Here is a 16,889-nt window from a genome sequence, read left to right as displayed (position 1 = left end):
GGAGAAGACGAAGGAAGCTCAAGGCACACAATAGAGATTATGTTACTTAGTGTGCAATGGAAAGATAAATAGCCTTAGAGTGATGGATGTATATACAATGCAGGAGGGAAAAAACCTCCTAAAGAGGGAAAAAATGCCCCGGCGGTCCTAGTGTGTTCACACACATCACTACCACATGTATATGGTAACAAGTTGCATGGAATGCATGGAATCCACCGGCTGCCAGTCTTCTTTGTCAGAAGGATAAATATCTGCAACTAGCAAGTTAAACACACAATACATGAGTGACCATTGTGGATGTAAGCAAAATTACAATTAAGAAAACTTATAATTTGGTCGGTTTGTTGGAAATCCTATCGGCGTTGTTCGTAGATGCAACTCTGAGTGCATATATGTGTGTTCAATGAGAACCTCTTTGACTATTTTCCCCGTTTGTGACAAGCGAAAGTTTTTCACCCTACCTTTATAACTCACAAACTCATTGCCCATGCGCTTTCTCTTCCTTGTCTGCAGGAGAACCCAGCTTCCAATTGTAATGGTGGTGGAAAGCCATCGACCGTTGTCCAAATCAAAGCTATTGAAAATTTCGACAGACTTAATACTTGCGGATGGTCATGGAGGTCTTCTGTTCTCCATAAGTGATTCATCTATGTATGGCAAGATGCACAATACATATGTGAGAGGGGGAGTGTTTCTGAGTGCAAACACAATACAGTCAAATGCGAGCAGAATAGTTAGTTGAGTGCAAATGAATGAGAATGAGAGGAAATACTATGAAGTCTCTTCTATCGAAAAAGTGTGCACAACTGCATTGTGTGTAAGTTATGGTACATTTGTCCTATATTCGGTCCTGACAAGAAAGATTTGAGCAAATCACAATGTATATTATTGTTAAGGTTTTCTATGCAACTAAAAACTGTTTTTTGAGAATGCCAAGTTTTGAGATAAAAACAAAGATAATCCGAGCTACTGTGGGATCAAGAAGAATCTTTTGTTTGTATCTGCACTTGCTAGACTTGGACTTGTAGTTGAATTCGTGGATGATAGATGTACAGTTCATGATCTCAGTTTTGGTGATGAAATTGTTGCATCTGGCCTTTTGTGCCGTGGGCTGTATAAGCTCACTTTTTATGAAAAATGTGGAAAAAATTTTGCAAATGCAGTTGCAGATTCAAGGGCTATTTCAGATGCAGAACTGTGGCATGTACGTTTTGGGCATTTGAATTTTGCCATTTTGCTGCGTTTGCAGAAATCTGATATGGTTGCTTCTTTGCCGCCTCTTGAAGCACCTGTCAAACATGTTTGTGAAGACCGTATTTTGGGTAAAATACAACGTTCTAAGTTTCCAAAGGATGGTTCAGTTAGGGCCACATGCAAGTTACAGCTTGTCCATAGTGATGTTTGTGGGCTCATGCAAACTTCATCCTTGGGAAATGATCTTTACTTCGTAACTTTCATTGATGATTACTCCAGGCATGCATGGGTATTTTTGCTTAAAGCGAAGTTTGAAGTTTTTATGTGCTTCAAACAATTTCTAACTATGACTGAAAATGTCTTGAAATGTACTATGGGCACCATTCCAATCGAGGGGGGGAGTATATGTCTCATGAATTTAATCCATTTTTGGCTAGTCGTGGGATAAAACACCAATATACAGTGCCTTATACACCTCAACAAAATGGTGATGTTGAGAGGAAAAACAGGTCACTTATGGAAATGGCATGATGTATGGTCAAAAGTCAAGCTTTGCCGCATTCTTTTTGGCTTGAGGTCATCATGTGTGCCACTTATGTACTTAACAGGTGTCCTACGAAAGCTTTGCACTCTATTACTCCATACGAAGCATGGCATGATAGAAAGCCTTCTATTGAGCACATGCGTGTTTTTGGCTAGTTGGCATATGCTTTGGTTCCACAAACACAGCGCAGGAAATTGGATGATAAGGCTGTCAAATGTATTTTTGTTGGTTATAATGCTGAAAGCAAAGGTTATAGGTTGTATCACCCGCACACAAAGCGCGTATTCTGGTTTCACAGGATGTAGTGTCTGTGGAAGATTCTATTCAACCCTTTCTGTCATGTACTAGAGACAGTAATGTAAGCTTACAGGACATTTATGACACTTTGTTGCCTCTTTTCAGTGGTGGAAGCTCGAATGTAAATTCCAATGAGGCAAATGTACAGCCTATGGGGGTTTCCGAAAATGTTACAGATTAGCCTATTACTGATGCAGATGTAGATGATGTACTTGATGAGGAAAGGGCTGAAAATGAGCAGGCTAGAGGTATGTCAAAATGGCTGGTGCACACATCGCGTGACAGTAAATTGGATGCACCTTTGTCTAGTCGTACTCGTTCAGGCTCTTGCCATGCATCTTATGCATCAGATTGTTATGCTTTTGGCTACGTCTAGCTTTCATGATGTTGAGGAACCTCTGTCTTTTGATGAAGCACAAAGAATTCAAAAAATTGGATGGCTGCCATGCATTCAGAATATGATGCACTTATAGAAAATGACACATGTACTTTATGTGATTTACCTCCTAGCAAAAAGGCCATTGGTACAAAGTGGGTTTACAAGTTGAAACGCAAGCCAGATGGTGAGATCGATCCCCATAAGGCTTGACTTTTTGCAAAGGGTTATGCACAACAAAAAAAGGCATAGATTATGAAGAGACTTTTGCTCCCACTAGTCGTATGACTAATGTGCGTTTTCTATGTGCATTGGCACCTCATTTTGGTTGGGATGTACATCAATCAAACATTGTTACTGCTTTCTTGAATGGTGACATATTTGAGGAAGTTTATGTAGCACAGCCTCGCGGTTTTTTCAAGAAAGGACAAGAGGAAAAAGTGTGCAGACGTAAGAAGGCTTTGTATGGGTTGAAGCAATCTCCTCGTGCTTGGTATGGGAAAGCTGACATTCATTTGGTCAAACGAGGCTTTCATAACAGTCCAACAGAAAGCACATTGTATGTCAAGCGTGAGGGCGATGTACTTCTCATTGTTGTTCTTTATGTGGATGATTTGTTGATCACTGGTCCCAATGAGGCACATATTGCTGAATTTAAGGCTGATTTGAATGCTACTTTCAAGATGAAAGATTTGGGGCTGTTGCATCATTACTTGAGCATACAGTTTAAGCAGTGTGATGACGGTATTGCCTTGTGTCAGAAAAGTTACATGAAGACATTGCTATTTAAGTTTGAACTTGAGGATTGCAAACCTATTTCCACTCCCATGGAAACAGGTTTGAAGTTAAGTCTACATGATGATGGTGATCCTGTTGATGGCACTTTTTACCAAATTGCTGTTGGCTGTCTCATTTATGTATGCAACACGAGGCCAGATATTCAATTTATAGTCTCACAGGTCAGCAGATTTATGCATAGCCCAGGGTCTAAGCATTGGCAAGCTGTTAAAAGGATTTTTCGCTACCTTAGTGGCACTTTCCATCTTGGCTTGTTTTATCCCAAGGGTGGATCATTTCCGCCAGACTTACATGCTTTTTTGGACTCAGATTGGGCTGGTTGTTATGAAACACGAGTGTCTACAAGTGGTTTTTGTTTCATGCTTGGCAGTTCATGTATATCATGGTTGAGCAAGAAGCAACCTACTATGGCCACTTCTAGTTGTGAGGGTGAGTATAGGGCAGTCTTCACTCACAGCTACGATTGAGTGTGTATGCCTCAGACGCCTTATAGCTGATTTGGGTGTTGGACAGGACACTTCCAACACTATCTACACTGAGAATCAGAGCGCAATGGCATTTGCGAGGAACCCAATTTTTCATGCTCGCATAAAGCACATTGAGGTGCATTACCACTATGTCAGGGAGAGGCTCTCAACAGGAGAGATCAGCTTGGCTTATGTGCCAACACATGACAACCTTGCAAACCTTTTCACAAAGGCATTGTCTCGTGAGAAGCTCGAAGCTTTCCGCAAAGCTTTGGGCTTACTCACCTTTGTGGACTGATCATGTCCTCAGGGCATGGCACTTTCCTTTACTCATGTGCCAGCTCTTGTTCACTGCATCACTCCAGGGGGGATTCGTTACCATTTACATGTGGTAGTGATGTGTGTGAACACACTAGGACCGCCGATGAATTTTTTCCCTCTTTAGGAGGTTTTTTCCCCGTGGATTGTATATATGCCCATCACTCTAGGGATATCTATCTTTCCATTGCACACTAAATAAAACACTCTCTATTGTGTGCCTTGAGCTTCCTTCGTCTTCTCCAAGATGTGTGTGTTTTCCTGCAACCCTAATTCCAACATTCATTTTATGTCGATGATGATCTTTAGATTACATAACATGCACCATAAAATCTCCTATCATCATGTCAAAGACAAGCTTAGCAGCGAAGATTTTTAGCACATTCTACCAACCTTCTTTCACACACACACATTTTTTCTTTTATCATTTACGAGCTTCATGGCAAGAGTATGGCATTGCCTCTTAAAAATAAAACCATTTATCATATTTTCAACATTAAGCCATCAAGATCTACTAAGTACGAGATAACTGCGAGCCGAAGTTGGTTTGTTGTGCTGCCATTTCTTGAGTTCAATGCTTGTTCGTTGCATTCGTGCCTTGGTCGAGTAGAGGGATATCTCTTCAATTGAGGGCCTCCTTCTAGTTGACCGTTATCCTGAGGTAAGACCATTCCCAACAAACAAAAGCCAGTAAATCAATTAAACTTGCAACCCTCAGAGTCCTGCCTCCTATAAGCTTTGTGAAGCTTTAGAGGCCTTAAAAACATGGGATAACACCCTTGTAGAAAGTTTTGCAAGAAACCTAATAGATTTTTTTTTTATTTTTTATTTTTTATTTTTTTTTTGGGGGGGGGGGGGGGGGGGGGGGGGGGGGGGGGCAATGACAATGACAACAAATGAGCTAGAAGCAAAACATGTTCTCAGTGTTGGGGCGCTTTTGTTTGGTAGAACTTCGAGCCCAGCTATGCAAGTCACCATGCACCTTCTTCCTTGCAAGGGCACATCTTTGCACTTCTTCTTGTCAAAAGGTATGGCACTAGTGCTAAAATTAGCAACAATGGCCCTTCCTACACTTCTTGCATCATGAGAGCCTTGCCTTCCCTTTCGCCTTCATGGAACCTATGTGCTTCCTTGCAAGACACGAAATTGTCTTTGGCATGTAACCCTATCCTTACGCACTTCCATTACCCATAAGGGTGGAGCTTACTCTTCAAGTTCACCTTGTTTTGTGTTGATTTCACATGTGCACAATTTGTGCCTTTTTTGTGTGTCACTGTGTGGTGATTGTGCCGTTTGAGCATCCCTAGTTTCACTTACTACTCAAAGGTACATGTTCATAGGTACATGCTATCAGCGAAGCAGAGTAGTTTCCTGCATGTTAGCGAGTGGCCCATTAGGGACCTTGGATCCAAAAAGGGAGGGTCACTGGAGATAGACATGCAGAGCGGGATGAGTTTTTTAAGTGGTAGTTTCTCAATTTAAAATAATGATTAAATTGATAAGATTGAGTGCTTTTTCTTTATTCCCTCAACAATACGTACTTGGGTCAATTTCACCCAACTAAAATTAACTTCCCCTCGAGATTTCCTCGGAATCCAATTGGGAATTTCAAAGGAAATGGTCCGGGATGTCGCCATCACCTCCGTACGCTCCTACCCCCATTGTTGAGTCTACAGAGCCCTACCCCTCTTTCCCTTTCCTAGTTATGGAGAGCTACCTGCAACGCAAGGAATACATACCCCCTTCCCTGCACTAGGCCTTGCACCTCTCACCTTTTCCCCTTCCTCCAAAACCCCAAATTGTGACAGACATGCAATTTTCCACGGACAGTAGGGGGGAGAGAGACTGCCTCGTGCCTGAATGTGCATTACTCCTACCCGCTTGCACCACCACGCAGGTGCAACACACACATATATATTTTCTACCACTTATCCTCGTTGGATATGCGTAACGCACTATGCCCATCCTCTTGCTTGCTTGTCTTGTTGCCTCCTACTCAGCTCCTCCCCCCTTCTACTCCCGCACAATGCAATGAATAGTGTATATGAACAAGACATATGGAGACAGATGTTGGCACAGCCTTTCATTGCAATTGGATGGAGAGAGAGAGAGAGAGAGAGAGAGAGAGAGAGAAGGAAATAATGAAGAAGAAATACTATATAGATTAAAGAGGAGAAACATAAATCATACCTTCCAAAATATGAAGGGTGTCGATGAGTGCTAGCTCAATTGCTAGAGCAAGAGCCTCTTGTGTCTAAGGTCTTGGGTTCAACCCCCCTTGACAACTCATGTGACATGTAGCCCTTAGGGGTTGTTCCCCTAGTCCATATGATGGGATGGCCAACTTTATTCGGCTAGGTTGCTCCACCCCTCACAGAGTCGGGTGTTTGAGTTATTATTTCAAGAGTCTACTCTCTAAAAAAGTAAAAATTTAAAAAAAGTTGAAGGGTGCTCCGTTGTACAAGGGCTGAAACCCCCTCAACATTTACCCTCCCTTTCTGTCAACAGGCAATGCCAGCAAATCATGTTTTTTGAAAGAAGCTTCAAGAATAAGTTTATTATTTATTTTTCGTTGCTTCTCTTATTGGTGCTATGATCCATTGGGCAAGCTTGGACATCAAGGAGTGTGTTGTGGCAGAGCTATCTCCTTGGTGGAAACCCCAAGCTCCCTTAAGTTTCCTCTTTGCTATGGGCGTACAATGGTAGGGTGGCACCCTTTATTAACCGATGTATTTAATTTGGTGTTGCATACATATAGATGATGCCATGGCTTGAGCCTTGGAGTAACATGGTTCCTATTGTAAATTTTTTGTTTTCTTAATTTATATGTCCACTCACTATTGTGAGTTTGGTTAAATATATATATATATATATATCTTTTTAGTATAACTAAATTTTCTTTTCCCGCCAAAGGAACGACTATGTGGACTCCCAAAAGAGTATCAATTTTTATGTGATTTGAGAAATAGTGATTGGTTTGATGTGAATTAATTACGTAATCACATGAAATTTCTTGTGATCACTAAGTGTTATTACCATAATCACAAAGAAGCCGATCAAAGGCGAGCTCGTAACCCACAAAAATCCCACCGAGCAACAACATTTTATCGGCGGGCCTGTTGGGAAAAATCCCGACAGGCTTGCAACTTGATAAAAAGATGGACCCGCGGGGTGGCCTTGTTTGAGACTTGGAGAGAGAGAGAGAGAGAGAGAGAGAGAGAGAGAGAGAGCTCCACACACACACACACACACATAGGATGACCTCTATAGGTACGTCGAGAGGAGAGAAGGAGTGAGGGGGTCGCATGGAGCATGCTCTGTGCTACAGTGTGTGACAGTAGCAGAGTACCTAACCACACGACTCATGTGTGTATCTTGTGTGTGCATTGTGTGGTAGTGTGTCTTGTGTCATATTGTGCGACAATAACAAGGTGTGTGTGTTAGCTGCTCTACGGAACAAGGCTTACCACAGGGGCATCACCTCGGTAACGCGGGGAGTATGATGTCCTTGTGGTAAGTATTGTCTCATCATATGGGAACTACGTCGATAACGCATCAATATTAGTATCATTATGATGAGCCAACTTTCCTTCCCCATGCAAAAGAAACATATGAGTATCGGTCGGTAACGTGGCCATATGATGTTTGTGTTCAACCTATTTTACTGTTTAGATTCGAGTGGCACTTGGTCGGTAACGCGCCTAATTTTTGTCATTGGTTAGAAGCATGGGTTTTTGCATAAATATGGTGTTTAAGTCGCTGACCCGGCCTTTATGACGTCGTATAATTGTATGTGCATGTCAATAGTGTTTGTTTGAGTATTAGGTATACAAAATACTTGGTCGGTAACGCGACTGTGAAGAGTAATTCATGTATAAATTTTTGTAATGTTCATAAATATTTCATGCTGATTGTTCTTGTCAAAGTATATCATGTCAAATCATAACATATTTGTAGGAAAAAAGATCATATCAATGTCTATAAATATTTTATGATGATTGTACTTGTCAAATTATATCATATCGAATCATAGCACGTATATATATATATATATATATATATATATATATATTATATATATATATATATATATATATATATATATATATATATATATATATATATATATATATATATATATATATATATATATATATATATATCTGTGTGTGTGTGTGTGTGTGTAACAACTATCTGTTGAATTCTTTGTCAACCATCTTTGGTATATTAACACTAGTTTGGTACCAAAAAGAACTCTTTCCATAAATTTAAATAAAATGATACATCCAATCCAAAAAACATATCAAGAAATTCTTTTGTCACCTTATAATATGTTATATAAAGTACTCATAAAATTTATAGCATGTCGCATTTGTACAATCTCAATAGTAGTTATACTTATGAAAAGCACCTTCACAAAACAGTAGTCAATATTTCACTAGAATCAACGTCCACATAAAACATTTAATTCATCTAAATTTGCAATGTCTTATGTTGCATAAATATAACATCTACAACTCTATTACATAAGGTGATACTACTAGATGGTTATGCAAGACATATTTATTGATTTATGTCACATCCCACAAAATACACATGTTGTAGTTTTCATTCATCAAAGATTAGTTTTAGTCCACTTTTAAATTTTTTCATTCATCTGACATATTTTGTATACAAATATACTTCATATGGACACAATTAGGAAATTCATATGTACACTTTCATCAAATTTTCATGGCAATGTTTTCTTTCAAGAAAGTTTGCACTAAAGGGGCTTAATTTACAAGATGCTTGTGACTTTGAAACCTTGAAAATTGCTTAGTCAATGGGTGTTGGGGATAATGCATTATAAACCTTAACTTTTGCCTTGATATATGTGGAAAATCTTTTTTTGATAAGAAATTATATTTAATTTATAATGGAAATGGCCTATTAACTTTGAGAGTAGCAAAAATTAGAGAAAACCCTTTTGAAAAATTACTTTGAGAGCATAGAGGGTGAACTTAATTGATGGTAGCAACATAAACATAGCATTTAGTTAACTTGGCATGAACAATACTTTTGCAAGAGAGAGAATTTAGAGAACATGACAATAGCTAAAGGACCGGATTTATGTGGAGCCGGTCCCCCCTCTAATAGACATTTATATTATAGTTTCTTCCATCAAGAGAGGCTTGTTACAATACAATCTTTGTGTTCCTTGTGACCTAGGTGATGCAATGAATATGGAAAGCTTCATGCATCACAAGCATAACATAAACTTTGTGCAAAGCATTAACTATCCCAAGTCTTAGTCCCAAGACCTCAAACACCTTCGAAGGTGGAGAGAGCTAGCAGGGAATGAGGATAGGGAAGGGGAAGAAGAAACATTTCATAGGAGAAAGAACTAGTTCCTCATTTATCATCACTCTTCTTGCTAGCATACATAATAGCATAATAATGAAGATGGAGAAGATGGCAAGCTTAAGCATCGAAGCATAGCTCTTGGTTGGATTTGCATTCCATAGCCAGGAGTTTTGGTGTAGGTTCTCAACCTCTTTACTTGCTTGGAGAAGGAGAGGGAGCTTTTGCACTTTGCACACCACACAATGAGAGTGTGTGTGAGTGTGTGTGAGAGAGTATACCCCTCAAGCAACCCCCTAGCTTGCTTTGGTCTACCCCTCCTTGTAGCTCATGCTTGAAGCTCATTGGACCCCTCTTGGCCTAACCAATCACAAGCAAGGGCATATCAAGCAACAAGGGTAGCCTTGGGACAAGTGTCCCCGTTTCCCCTTTGAGAGAGAGAACTTGATAAATGTAAAAACAATTAATTAATTCCACTAAATTATCTTTGGACCCCTTACATGGCCAACCAATACGCTTTAGGCACACCATGAGGGAAACAAGAGGAGGAACTTGACAAGTGTCCTAAATGCCTTGTTTATACCAAGCTTACCTTGTGTGAGGGTGTGTGTGTCCTCTCTCTACCCCCTCGTGTAGAGCTCGCCCCCTCCTTGTAGGGATAAAATTTGACTTTTGCACACCTTACCTCAAGCACCTTAGTAAGCAAGCATGACAAAGCACCTCAAGCTTGCGTGGTGTTCCCACAAGTACCTCACGGCCCTAGTCGGCAAGCACAAAAATCACCTCAAGCACCTTAGTCATCAAGCACGACAAGCACCTCAAGCACGTTAAGCTTGGGCCGGGTTTCCACCTCAAGCTCAGTCCTAGCTTACCTAAGGTCAGAGGGCTTTTTAACATTAACCTTTGGAGGTCTTTAATGAAGCTATCCCTAAGGTCTTTTAAGCTCCATTGGTTAGCCTTGCTCTTTGACATACCATCTCTCATTTGGACCCCTTTACCATTGGCCCCAAGTTGAGATAGATCTCAAAGCGCATGTCTATATTCTAACCCTTTTTCCGATTTATTCTCCCACATTAAATGATCAATTTAATATGAGAAAATCATTTGGGTTGGTTAGATATTAGATTTTATGACATTACCTCTCTCTTGAAATCATAGTCGTGCTCGTCTATGAGGTAGAAGAGATAAAGCCTTAGTCATTAGTCAATTTTTCTTAGCGGGTAGAGGATCCCTTTTTACCCTACGACATCTTTCCAAGATGGATGACTAATCCATTTGGTGCTTGGGAGACAAAGCTGCCGCAAGCATGTCTGCTCTTTAGTCCATTTCATTAGTAGAGTGACAAATACTCTTGGTGTTTGAGAGACGTCGTCATCACAAACATGATTCTAATCATGCATACTATTTAGATTTGTGTACAATAAAAAGAGAACTAGTTTTATAAGACAAAAACATTGGTCATTTAAAAGAAACTTGTGCATTTGCTTACTCTAATGTGGCATTGTAAGCATTGACAAGGTTCATATTATCCTTAAGCTGTATTCCTTGCATCCATCTAGTATCTTCAAAAGGATAATTTTTGAACTTAATAAGATACCGTCGGATAATCTTACCATGTCTTAGTACCTTGTCTTCATGCCAAAGGATAGGTTCGGGTTGTACCACCTCTTCTTGGTCTTCAACTTTGGGAGGGTCTTCAATAATTGGTTCACTTGGTGGCTCTCCTTTGTAGGGTTTAAGTAGGCTCACATGAAAGGCATTGTGTATAAGCCAATGGTTGGACAAGTTGACTTAATAAGACATCTTATTTGATGGGCTTCAAAATTTGGACAGGACCATAGTATCTTTTTGCAACTTAGCATAATACTTTTGATGGCCCCTAGGATTTTTGCCTTTCGTTTGCCTCAATTGAGCCTTGGGAAATTTAAGTAAGACCCAATCATTTTCATTGAATGTTAAGGACCTTTTGTGCTTGTCAGCAATATCTTTTTGCCTTTGTTGAGAGATGGATACAGCCTCCTTAATCTTTTGAAATGATTCTTGTAGGTCACGGCAATAGTCATCGGCAACAAAGATCTTCCCATGTACTTTAAATAGCAAGCGACTTTTAGGTCTTCCCTCAATTATTTCAAAAGGTGTTTTTCCCATAGAAGTATGTACAATATTATTGTAGGCATACTTTTCCCATTGTGAGCATTGATCTACTTCTGTAACATAAGTCTTTAGTAGATCGAGTATCATAAGATTGGCTATCTCACTTTGGCCATTCGTTTTTGGGTGATAGACCAAAGAGAAATTCAATCTAGTACCTAGATTTTCAAAGAGACCTTTCAAGAAATTGTTGGTCATTCTAGGATCTCTATCTGGCACGATGGATGTTGGCATTCCATGGTGTTTGAAATTTGTGATATGAAGAGAGTTGCCATTTGGTGTACCTTTATAGTCTTTTTGGCAGGAATAAAGTGTGTTTTCTTACTAAACCTGTCAACTATTGTCCATATTCCTGTATTCCCATGGATATACTTGGGTAATCCAAAGATGCAATCCATGGATATACTCTCCCATGGTGAATTTTGGATAGGCAATGGTTGGAGTAATCCAGGTTGCTTCTCTCTATCATACTTGGCCTTTTGGCATACTACACATTTTGAAACATACTCTTGTATGTCCACTTTCATAGTAGGCCAATAGAAGTACATTTCTACTCCTCGGAGAGTAGGTTGAATGCCTCTATGCCCCGCATAGGGAGGAGCATGGGATTCATACATGACTTTCTCACGAAGGGAATGGGTAAGACATAGCCTATTGCCGTGGAGAAGATAACCATCCTGCAAGGTGAATGGTTCCTCTTTATTTCCCAAAGCAAGGGCTGACATTATGTCTCTATAGTCAGGGTCAGTAGCATACTCATCTATCATAAAAGATAGATCATTGTTTTGAGTAGCTATAGACACCGCATAAACTTTTGGTCGTCGTGAAAGTGCATCAGCCACTTGATTGTGCTTACCAGCAATGTGAGCAATATGGAAATTAAATTGCAAAAGAAAATTTTCCCACCTCATTTGTTTGTCGCAAAGCTTGGTTTGCGTCATGAAGTTCTTGAGACTTTGGTGGTCGGTTTAGAGAATAAATGGAGTCCCCAATAAATAATGCTTCCATGTGTCTAGGACATGTAGAACAGGTAAAATCTCTTTCTCATAAATGCCTAAGACACGTTCATCTGTATTGAGCCTCCAGCTCTCTTATGCTATGGCATGCCCTTCTTGAAGTAAAACTGCTACAAGGCAATCACCACAAGCATCACATTGGACCTCAAATGGCTTTGGGAGATCCGGAAGCATGAGGAGTGGTTGGGAGGTAAGCTTAGCTTTGAGCTTGTCAAAAGCATTTTTCTCCTTAGCAGTCCATACATACTTAACATTCTTCTTAGTTAAGTCATGTAGTGGTCCTGCTATTTGAGAAAATTTTGCTATGAATGTGTCCATAGTATGCACACAATAAAGCTTCTTAGCTCATGTAGATTCCTTGGATTAGGCCATGCTTTTATTACCTCTAACTTCGATGGATCCATACGGATACCATCTTGAGAGATAATATGACCTAGGTATTGAATCTCTGATGGAAAAATTTGCTTTCCTTTTGGTTGAGAAAAAGCTTATTCTCCCTCAGTGCTTGAAAATCACTTGGAGATGTTGCTTATGTTCTTCGAAAGACTTGGAGTAGATGATGATATCATCAAAGAACACTCAAGTGAATTTACGGTAAGGTCTAAAGATTTTCTCTATTAGATGATTGAACGTAGCCGGTGCATTAGTCAAGCCAAAAGGCATGACTAGATATTCATAAAGACTAAATGTTGTGCGAAACACGGTCTTTAGGATATCTTCATCCACTATTCTTATTTAATAATAGCCACTTTTAGGGTCACTCCTACGGAAGTAGGTAGAGCCTTGTAACTTATCAAACAGATCTTCTACCCGAGGAACGGGAAATCTATTTTTGATAGTGATATGGTTTAGTGCTCGATATTTCACACACATACGATATGTACCATCTTTCTTTTGCACTAAAAGGACTGGAGAACAAAAGGGAGAGGAGCTAGGCCTCACCATCCCTTTGTTAACCAATTCTTGTACTTGCCTCATGATCTCCTCTTGTTGAGCTTGAGAAACTCAATAAGGAGGTTTGTTAGGTGGTGAGTTTCCTGGAAGGAGCTCAATGCGATGGTCATCATCCCCTCATTTTGGAGGTAAGTCCATAGGAATATCATTGATGAACACATCTTGGAATCTTTTTAGAAAATTAGATAAGTCTAAGTCTTCTTGATTCCTACCATTTACATTTGATGAAACATTAGGATTTTTTAGGGACTCTTTGACAAAAATCATGTACGCAGAAACTGAGCTCTTCATTCGTTTATCAAAAACAGGAGGATTTACAAGTGGTATAGTACGGCCACACTCACTAGCATCTATATACATGTTCTTCCCCCTATAGGTGAAGTACATTCTCCTTTCAAGGAACTTCAAGTTGGAAGCCATGCGATCAAACCATGGCGCCCCTAGGATAGCATCCTCATGTTGGAGAGGAGAGATGAACAAGTCTTCTTTGTCAACATAGCTTTGGACATGAAGCCTCGACTTCCCAATCAAGTGAGTAACAGAGGCTTGTTGTCCCTTGAAAGCTGTGTCAGCCGTTACAATATCTCCCATCTCAAAAGCTTGAATGCCTAACTTGGTGGCCAACTCTGTTGATATGAAGTTGTGAGTAGAGCCAGGGTCAAACAAGATGAAGGCATCATGCTCCCTTGCCTTTCCCCAAGCATAGGAGAGAGATGATCCTTTGTTGGGGGTAATGCATTACAAACCTTAACTTTTGCCTTGATATATGTGGAAAATATTTTTTTGATACGAAATTATATTCAATTTGTAATGAATTGGTGATCATCTAGACCACCGCCTACGTGGAGCCACATCTTCAGAGGAACTTAAAGTTTCATTGCTTTCTTGTCTTTGGATTCCTCTTCTCGTATGGGAGAGAGTCTTCTTTTATGGGTTTCTTCAAGAGGCCTCCTAAGCTCTCTCTCATCTTGGAGAGGAAGGGAAATCCCATAAGCGCAAAGCTATTGAGTAACTTCGGCTTGCAAAGTAGGGTTGCCCATAGCTTGCTGCAACCTAGTAACAAGATAATTGCTGCAACCTAGTAACAAGATAATTGACAAACATGGGGGACATCATCATTAGTACCTTCAGGTGAAAAATCAAAGCTATCAATGTTCATTCTACTCTCTTGGTTATTGTCAGCCATGTTAACAAAATTTGTGTACTTAGTGTATGCTTTGGCAATTCAAGACCTTAGTTGCTACTCCAAGAGGCCTTTGAAAATTTGCACTTAAGTATCTACACCCACGACTTGAAGTGGTTAATTATAGAGAGTAGTGGAGTGGGTCTAATATTGCAGAATTGCCAAGGGCTAGCTCCTTTTAGACTTATTATGGCTCAATAATGGTAAAGCCTCAGTCCCAAGACCTCAAACACCTTTGAAGGTGGAGAGAGCTAGCAGGGAATGAGGGTAGGGAAGGGGAAGAAGAAACATTTTGTTGGAGAAAGAACTAGTTCCTCACTTATCATCACTCTTCTTGCTAGCATACATAATAGCATAGTAATGAAGATGGATAAGATGGCAAGCTTAAGCATTGAAGAATAGCTCTTGGTTGGATTTTCATTCCATAGCCAAGAGTGATGGTGTAGGTTCTCAACCTCTCTACTTGCTTGGAGAAGGAGAAGGAGCTCTTGCACTTTGCACACCACACAATGAGAGTGTGTGTGAGTGTGTGTGAGAGAGTATATCCCTCAAGCAACCCCCTAGCTTGCTTTGTTCGACCCCCCCTTGTAGCTCATGCTTGAAGCTCATTTGACCCCTCCTAGCCTAGCAAGGGCATATCAAGCAACAAGGGCAACCTTGGGACAAGTGTCCCCCTTTCCCCTTTGAGAGAGAGGACTTGATAAATGTAAAAACAATGAATTAATTCTACTAAGTTATCTTTGGACTCCTTGCGTGGCCAACCAATAGGCTTTAGGCACACCATGAGGGCAACATGAGGAGGAACTTGACAAGTGTCCTAAATGCTTTGTTTGTACCAAGCTTACCTTGTGTGAGGGTGTGTGTGTGTGGATTGCCCCCTCCTTGTAGGGATAGACTTTGACTTTCTCACACCTTACCTCAAGCACCTTAGTCAGCAAGCATGACAAAGCACCTCAAGCTTGGGTGGTGTTCCCACAAGTACCTCAAGCTCCCTAGTCGGCAAGCATGACAAGCACCTCAAGCACCTTAGTCAGCAAGCACGACAAGCACCTCAAGCGTCTTAGTCATCAAGCATAACAATCACCTCAAGCACCTTAGTCATCAAGCACAACAAGCAGCACAAGCACCTTAAGCTTGGGCCGTGTTCCCACCTCAAGCTCAGCCCTAGCTTACCTAAGGTCAAAGGACTTTTTAACACTAAGCTTTGGAGGTCTTTAATGAAGCTAACACTAAGGTCTTTTAAGCTCCGTTGGCTAGCCTTGCTCTTTGACATACCATCTCTCATTTGGAACCCTTTACCATTGGCCCCGTGTTGAGATAGATCTGAAAGCACATGTCTATATTCTAACCCTTGTTCCCCTTTATTCTCCCACATTAAATGATCAATTTAATATGAAAAGATCAGTTAGGTTGGTTAGATATTAGATTTTATGACACAATTCATGAAATTTTTGTTAAAATTGTAGTAATTTTTTTTGGTTTTCTATCTTAAAACTTATCATCATAATACTTATTTGGTGGACTCATGTCTTATGATCCATCACAGTTTTTTGAAGTGTTTGAGATAGCGTTATAGTGTTTAGGGTTTTGAAGTGTTTGAGATAGTGTTTTGAAGTGCTATATGTCTTCAACTTGATATTTTCAACTTGTTTTGAAGTGCTATATGTCTTCAACTTGATATTTTGATAGTCCAACATGTGTAAGAACGTCAGTATGCTATGTGATTGTATCTAAATTGTTTATTTATTGTCCAATGCAAAAATGACGCCCGAAGAAAGAAAAAAAATTATGCGGGCTATTCGAAAGGAGTGCATACATGCAATTTCTTCATGTGCAGATGCTCAAATCCAGCAAAAAATGAGAGTGAAATCTTTCTTAAAGATTTCATTAGCACTATTTGGGAGAACACAGAGCACAAATTGCATGGAGAAGGGCAATACAATTTACTTATACCAACAGGGATTACAGAATCCGACCCCCACCATAAAATCAGAACGATTGTTGGTAGTATGAGGGTGTGCTGCAGAGATTTGAAAGAAGACCTCCCTCCCACTTGCAACATGGACAAAGTAGAACTGTGGATAAATAGTGGGAGGAGCGGAAGGTGAAGATGAAGCAGGTAAAACTCCAAGACCAATCCACTTTATCGAAGCAAATCAAGCTGGCACAAGATGACTAGGGGGCCATTGGTGGCCGATCAGATAACAATGGCACTAGCACATTCATGCGCACATTGTTGAATGCCAAG

This window comes from Adiantum capillus-veneris, chromosome 20, assembly GCF_014529385.1.
Source record: "Adiantum capillus-veneris isolate H3 chromosome 20, ASM1452938v2, whole genome shotgun sequence".
NCBI classification, from domain to species: Eukaryota; Viridiplantae; Streptophyta; class Polypodiopsida; order Polypodiales; family Pteridaceae; genus Adiantum; species Adiantum capillus-veneris.
Note: the sequence above shows the minus strand (reverse complement) of the source record.